This window comes from Triticum urartu, chromosome 5 (assembly GCF_003073215.2).
Source record: "Triticum urartu cultivar G1812 chromosome 5, Tu2.1, whole genome shotgun sequence".
Lineage (NCBI taxonomy): Eukaryota > Viridiplantae > Streptophyta > Magnoliopsida > Poales > Poaceae > Triticum > Triticum urartu.
Window position 1 is genome coordinate 495,410,789 of NC_053026.1, and position 7,221 is coordinate 495,418,009.

The 7,221-nt window shown below is 54.3% G+C and overlaps 1 pseudogene; it reads left to right on the plus strand.

The window, feature by feature from the left end:
* The first annotated feature begins 5,230 nt into the window (after nt 1-5,230).
* On the plus strand, nt 5,231-6,964 carry LOC125510083 (annotated as a pseudogene).
* Nucleotides 6,965-7,221: the final 257 nt, after the last annotated feature.

The window sequence follows — 7,221 nt, forward strand, 5'->3', positions numbered from 1 at the left end:
GATTATCGTCTCCAAGTACTGAAGGACGGATTTTTTTTTTTGAAATGGAGGAAAGTTGAATGTATATTTCCTAGGTTTTTTTTTCTTGAGAAAACGGACAAAGAGTTAAGCTATTATCATGGGGAGGATGTGAAAAGGGATGGTACTACCGGTGGTGTTTTATTTCCCCCCCACCCCCGCCCCCCCCCCCCCCCGGTAATTAAGCGTTGTGCTGGTGCATAAGCAGAAGTCTTGTTTAGTTTTAGCTTCTAGCGTGGCGATCGAGGAGTGCAGGCACTCTTGGGATGTATCCTTAACTCATATCTCCTTTGTCCTGAACATCAGGTGTTCATGATAAGTGGGCACCTGATTTGATTTCCATGGGTGAAACCTACACGTCACGTGAAGTAAAGGCTCGAATGCTTCGGGCGCGAGAAAGGGTTAATGGCGGTGATGATAGACGGTACAAATGTAGTTGATCTATCATGGGTGTGTGGAAAGCAAAGATGGGAGAGGGTCGACACTATGCAAAGAAGAAGAAGAAGCTAGAGAACGTACAGATAGCCACGTGAGAGGATGCGGAAGGCCACCGAAAGTAAATTATGGTGTAATGTTGCGGGTCATCCAGCTTTTATGGAGGAAAGAAGGAAAACGTTGTGACACTTTTATTCAGAGGAGTCGATAATCTCTTTCTCAAAAGTCTGGAGGTAATAGCTTAAAATGCATGTGAGTACCTAATTTGTACATGTAATCTTATCATTAGATTTGTTCGTTACGGCTTATAATGTGAAAGAGTCAGTAATAATAGCTCCTTGCGTGGTATACTTAACTTCAGGTAATCTGCCTGTGTTGCTGAGCTAAAATTCGAGACATACATAGGAGCGCGCGAGGACGTCGATCGTGCGATTAGTTATTTTAACTAATGAGAACGTAATCCCAAATGTTTTTTTTATTCGCATAATCGCTATGTCTTGAGAGGAGAAATAGGATATAGAGTCAGTAGTGCTGATTATACGAAGCTGTGAGAGGTGATCGTGAGTTCTCTGGACAGTACGAAGTGAATTTGTAGTAGCGCAACACACTACTAGTCTATAACTTAAATAATATCTTAAGCTGGTTGAGTGCGTAGGCATTTTTCGTATCACTGATTGACTTTTTTGCAAAAGACGACTGCCTGTATATGGCGTGGTATACATTTGGGTGATGATGAATGATTACTAGACAACGGGTGGACATTAATATGCCAGAAGCATATGCAGGAGCGTCGTTGTGCAGTACGACTGATAGATTGGTCGGTCTATAGACGTCGAGTCGGCGTCGGTGGATGTTATGGCGGCTAAAGCCGCGGGATATTCTTTATGCTCATTTATGGTCATGCTTTGATTCTTCTGTAATGGTTACGTCAGTGTACTTCCTGTCACAATGAGGATTCTTACTTTGTTCGGGTGGCAGTCACGTCTGTAGCTAGACTATATTTGCGGTCTGAATGAAACCCCTCGGCTCTTGATTTGTGATTTTCTTTGATAAGGGTGGCCACGGATTCCGGGGAGTGCGGAAATTAGCGAGATGCTTGGGAGTCAGGGTGTATGGGGCGCACTAGGGGTGTGGAGTGTTGATAAATCATCTGCGCCTTGATCGGGTACCAAGTTGACCCGGGGAAAGTGCAGACCGTGCGTGCACGCACGCAGACGCAGCTTTACTTTGATCATCATAAAGAAAAGAAGACACAAGGTGAAGCGGACCAGAGTAGTTTTGCTTTGAAGATGATGGAAACACGCGGTGAACCAGAGCAGAGGACGTTTTAACCTGTGTCCATGCAGTGCAGAAACCCCATAATCATTCATCTCGCTTAAAAAAAAGTGTGAGGAGCGCTGTAACTGTCACCCTTTTCCCGTGATCCTACAGCTGGTTAGCTGTAGGAAGTACGAACAAGCTATAATGGGCAGTCAGAGTACGGGGGTCCGGCCGGCCGGTAGCAGGGCGGTACGGTGGCGCGATCGAGCTGGAGGAAGAGCGTTGCGGCGGCCAATTTATACCGGCGGCGAGTAAAAGTGGCATCATGGAACTGCGATGAAGCTGGGCTAGATGTGTGTCCGTATGGTCCGTCCAGCTTCACTTTTGTTTTGTCCTTCCCTCATTTGCAAGCTGACACCACCCCCTGCAGCAGCTCCACGCCTCCATCTCCTTGGCCGCTTCAGGCGCGCACGCACGCCGGTCTATAGCAAGCCACCAACACTACACAACAATGTGCATACATGTTACCGTTGATCGATCGATAATAAGAAAAGAAGGCACTGGATAATAAGAAAAGAAGGCATACATGTTACTATAGAAAAGAAGCCTCCATTGTTGATCCATCGATAATAACAATGGACATGCACTCGGCCGGGCCAAGGAGGTCAGCTCCAGCTCGCTCGCTCGCACGCACGCGGACGTGGGTGGGTGCCGCGTCGCCGGCGTGCGGGGGCCCCACCTGCCCTGCCCTGCCTCCGGAGTCCGGCCCGTAGGTTGCACGGTCGCTGTCCGATCACGTGGGCGCATGGCGCGCCGCCGCGTGGCCGCGCTGTCGGTGCGGGCCTCTCGGCTTCGCTGGCAGTGACGGGCGGCTGTGCTGGTCTCGCTTGGCCGGCTTCGGCTTCGCGTGTGGTGACCGATGGATGACACACCGGGCCAGCCTCCCTTCTCCCACCGGCTTCTTCTTTTTCGTGCGCGTGGCCTAAAAAACCTGGGAATAGTTTGTAATCCAGATTAAATCCAGCCCAATCCATACAAGTATAAGCCCAACAATCAGACCAGACCAGACCAAACTGCAAATGCTATAATCCAAACCAATCCAAACTGTACGTATTTTCAAGCCAAACCCATCCAACCCATTCCCCACATACAGTTTCAATCTGAAGTTTCAAACCAAGGGCGTGTCCAATTACTATGGGAAGAGAGGCGTTGGAAGGGTGATTAGCTGCTACTGCATGTTACTCACCACCACAACGTACGTACATAGAACAAGCTATAATGCTAGATACTATATATATATGTGACTAGTCGGCCAACCTCGTCGGCCATCACGGTATAAAACGATCTTGTTCGCACTGTCCGACCTCGTCGGCCAACTCGCCGGCGCCGTCGAGTGGGAAGAAGGGGCACCTCGTAGGGCGCCATGTGACTGTTGTATATCACACTGTCTGGCAGTAGTTGAGCAGCTCGGCCGCGAGGACCTGGTCGATGTTGGTATGTATCTCTATTGGAGCATGGATGTGCCATGGCGAGCAGGAGCATCATCATTAGCACCAGTAGTGGAGACGACAAGGAAGACGTTGCCAATGGGAGATTGCTTTTCCCGGCAAAAAAAAGGGTGATTGCTTTGATCGGGACCCTAACCTGGTCCTTGATTTAGTTTTCGGTCCATGGGTTAGAATGGTTTGAGACTGTTTGGTCTGTGACCAGACCGAACCAGACCAAACCGATAATAGGAAAAGCCCAAACCAAACCAGCTTACATTAGGAGCTCAGCCCATTTAATCCAAACCAAAAGAGACCAATAGGAAAAACCGATTTGAAATTGTGGTTTGTGTCCAAACTGTTCCCAGGTTTACGCGTGGGGAAGAAAAGAAAAGTCAAAAGCGATCGCATGAAGATGAACGTACGGCCGCCCCTGCTACGGTCAATGTAAAACAGTGAGACGAAACGAAGCCCTCATCTGAACTCAGCTCTCAACTCTCGAGTCTGGAGCATGTCGGCGTTGCTGCTCCAGACCGGAGCTCATCGCACAGTTGACACTATTTACCAACGCGTTTGACCAGGTCAACGTTAGGCGCACCGCGTGTCCGTACGATCGGACCCTTCTGCGCTCGCGGGCCGGTGCACACGGCCATGAGGAGCTCCTACAGCAGCTGCAGCACGCGGCCATTCCCTTTGTCGACCCGCAGCTTCGCGGGCTGTTGCCAGATACGCTCCAGGTATCAGTACGGTAGTATAAAGGCAAAAGCGTACAGGCACTCCCAGTCCAAGGGCAGTAGAGTAGGTGTCGCCGCTGGCGGTGGCCACCGATCGAGCGAGCGGGCGTGCCTATCCTTTTTCGCGGCTGATACACGTACGTCGGCGCATGCATGCGCGATTCATTCTACTAGCGGTACCATGATCGCCGGCTGTCACTTCCCCGATTATTATTACCCAGGTCGGCAACGCTTGGGTCGGGGGCAAAGGCACAGTACCCACCCACCGGCCGAGGCTGGTCAATCCCCCGATGATCGCTGCTGCTCCCGGCGACACGTCAGGGCCGGGCAACGCATGGAAAGGCGCCGGCTTGGCTTGGGCAGGAGAAGAGGAGCAGGTGGTGCAAGGGAGGGAGGACGAAAGCGAGAGGGGGAAAAGGGAGGTTGGTGCGCCGATGCCAATCGCCACGCGAGTCAGTGGCGAGTTTGGCCCGGACGCGACGGTTGCTTGGAGGCTAAGGCCCAAACGCCAACGCCCGGCGGCGCCGCCCGCTTTCCTCTTCCGGCCAAGCCCTCGCCGGGTTCGGATGCCACCGCACGACACGGACGGGGCGAAAAACGGACAGAGAAGGAACAGTGGCGGGGCATTGCCCACGCCAACGGCGTGCGTGTCCGCTGGCGCCACTTTTGTCTGGTCACGGGAAAGAGCATGCAGCAGAATGGGGCGCGGGTGGGGTGGCCCTCTTTCGGGCCCGGTATATTCCGCCGTCCTCGCGTACGTACTACACGTCGGCGCTGTGTTGGTTGCCGTCGGCTGCGGCCGCACCGCCGGATGTTTTACTTGCCCCGTCTGTTACTCCAGAATCCACCCACATGCACGCCTCCTCTCCTCTCCTCTCCTCTCGGCCTGCTCCAGTATAAATATTCCGCTGCCGCCCTGTCCCTGAGCGTTATACTCTCCTTGCGCTCATTACTGCGCTGTGTGTTATTTTTTCGCACCTTCCTTGTCCTATCCTGTCTTACCCTCCACTGATATTTTCCCTCAGCCTGAATCCCCTCATACAATTTTTCATTTGTCCTACATTATGAGTCGTACGCTTATGTGGGTAATGCACTCTGACTTGGTCGCACGCTTCGCGATATGGGTTATGTCCGTGCTGGTCTGGTGCCTCGAGTAGCAAAAAGACCTCTTTCTTCTGCTCTTTAGGCTTGAAGGCGAGAGCAGGGACCCTGTTTGTCGAGAGGAAGTTGGATTTCGAGTAGCTGGACGCGGGAAGCTTAGCGCTACTTCCTCGTGCTTGGATTGTTCTTGCTTCTTGCGAGGGTAGCGCAGGCTGCTAGGGTTGCTCGGTTGATTCTTTGCTTGTGCGGTACATAGAATACGTATCATGAGAAGATGATGCGCGCCAAGGGCAAAGCTACATTCTTGGACGCCATGAAGGAGACCACCTCCCCCGTCTCCCCCGCCGCCGCGGCCAAGGAGGCGCTCAAGGAGGACGAGTGGGAGGTGCGGCCCGGCGGGATGCTGGTGCAGAAGCGCGACCCGGGCTCCGACGCGCCCGCGGGCGCCCCCGTGCCCACCATCCGCCTCAAGGTCAAGTTCAACGCCGTCTCCCACGAGATCTACATCAGCTCCCAGGCCTCCTTCGGTAATGCACGCAAACCAATCAATCAATCAATCAATTGCTTTGCTTCGCCTTGCTCGCCGGATTTTTGGTTTGGCTCCTCTCGAGCTCGAGCTGGCTGCTGACTGAGCGTGAATGGTGGTGGGTGCAGGCGAGGTGAAGAAGATGATGTCGGAGAAGACCGGCCTGCACCACGAGGACCAGAAGGTGCTCTACAAGGGCAAGGAGATGGACTCCAAGGCCTTCCTCGACATGTCCGGCGTCAAGGACCGCTCCAAGCTGGCGCTCCTCGAGGACCCGACGCGCAGGCCAAGCGCCTCATCGAGCAGCGCCGCGCCGACAAGGCGCACCGCGCCTCCAAGTCCGTCTCCCGCATCAGCCTCGACGTCGACAAGCTCGCCACCAAGGTACCGACCACTCTGCTCGTGCTCGGCGCTTCCCTTGTTTTTTGTTTCGCCGCCGTCGTCGATCGAGTTGGGTGCTGAATTCGAATTTGGGTGGCGCTCTGCAGGTGTCGGCGCTGGAGGCCATCGTGCGCAAGGGCGGGAAGGTGGTGGAGGCCGACGTGGTCGCCCTCACCGAGGCGCTCATGACGGAGCTGGTCAAGCTGGACGCCATCGCCGCCGACGGCGAGGTCAAGGCGCAGCGGCGATTGCAGGTCAGCACGTACGCTCGGCCGAATTAAGTTCCCCGCCGATTCCGTTGACGAGCACATTAATTAGCCGCGGGGCGGGCGAGCTGAACGGAACTGAATCTCTGGTGGTGCAGGAGAAGCGGGTGCAGAAGTACGTGGAGACGCTGGACGTCATCCGCGCCAAGAACGCGGCGGCGCCCAAGGCCAACGGCACCGGCAATGGCCAAGCCAAGGGCGACCGGTCGCTGCACCTGCCGCCGCGGCCGCCGCCCGTGTCGCAGCGGCGGCAGTTCAAGCAGCAGCCCGCGCCGGCGACCGGCAAGGCGGCGGCGGCGCCGCCCACGGCGAGCTGGGAGACGTTCGACCTGCTGTCGTCGATGCGTCGACGTCCTCGGCCACGGCGACCACACCATGGCGGCCGCGACGACCACGACGAAGCCGGCCAGCAACAACAACAGCACCTCGCCGATCCCGCGGTTCGACTGGGAGCTCTTCTAGCCGCGACGCGCGTACCGCCCGTGACGGCGGCATGGTACATGCCTCTGCCTAGTTTGATTCCTTTCTCGTGCGTCCATCCATCAATCGACCTCTCTGCCCTGCTCTGCTCGATCCGATCCGACCAATCTAGTGCCGATTGTTTGCTCCGTCTGTTTATTCTTTCCTTTTCTCGATGGTTTCTTCTTCCACCTCCATTTTTCTTTTACATTTGTTCCGAGTGTATGTATGTATGCATGTACATCAAACAACACAAGATGAACAGGCCCTGGCCGGTGAAGTGGCGAGCGTGTTCGTCCATTCCGTCCCGTCCGTGCAGAGAATAAGCGCCGGTGGTGGTCTTAATGTGAAGGATTTTTCATGGCACAACCAACATATATGGAAATAGCATGTATATGTGATTCATACCTACATACTACATCAATCGATTCCTCTATGATTGGATTGCTTGGTTGATGACTTGATTCCCCCATTGCCATCGCAAGTGGTGATCGTACCGCTGGGTGATCATCGGGGTGTGAGATTTGGTGCTCTGGATTCCCAATGCACCATGGATT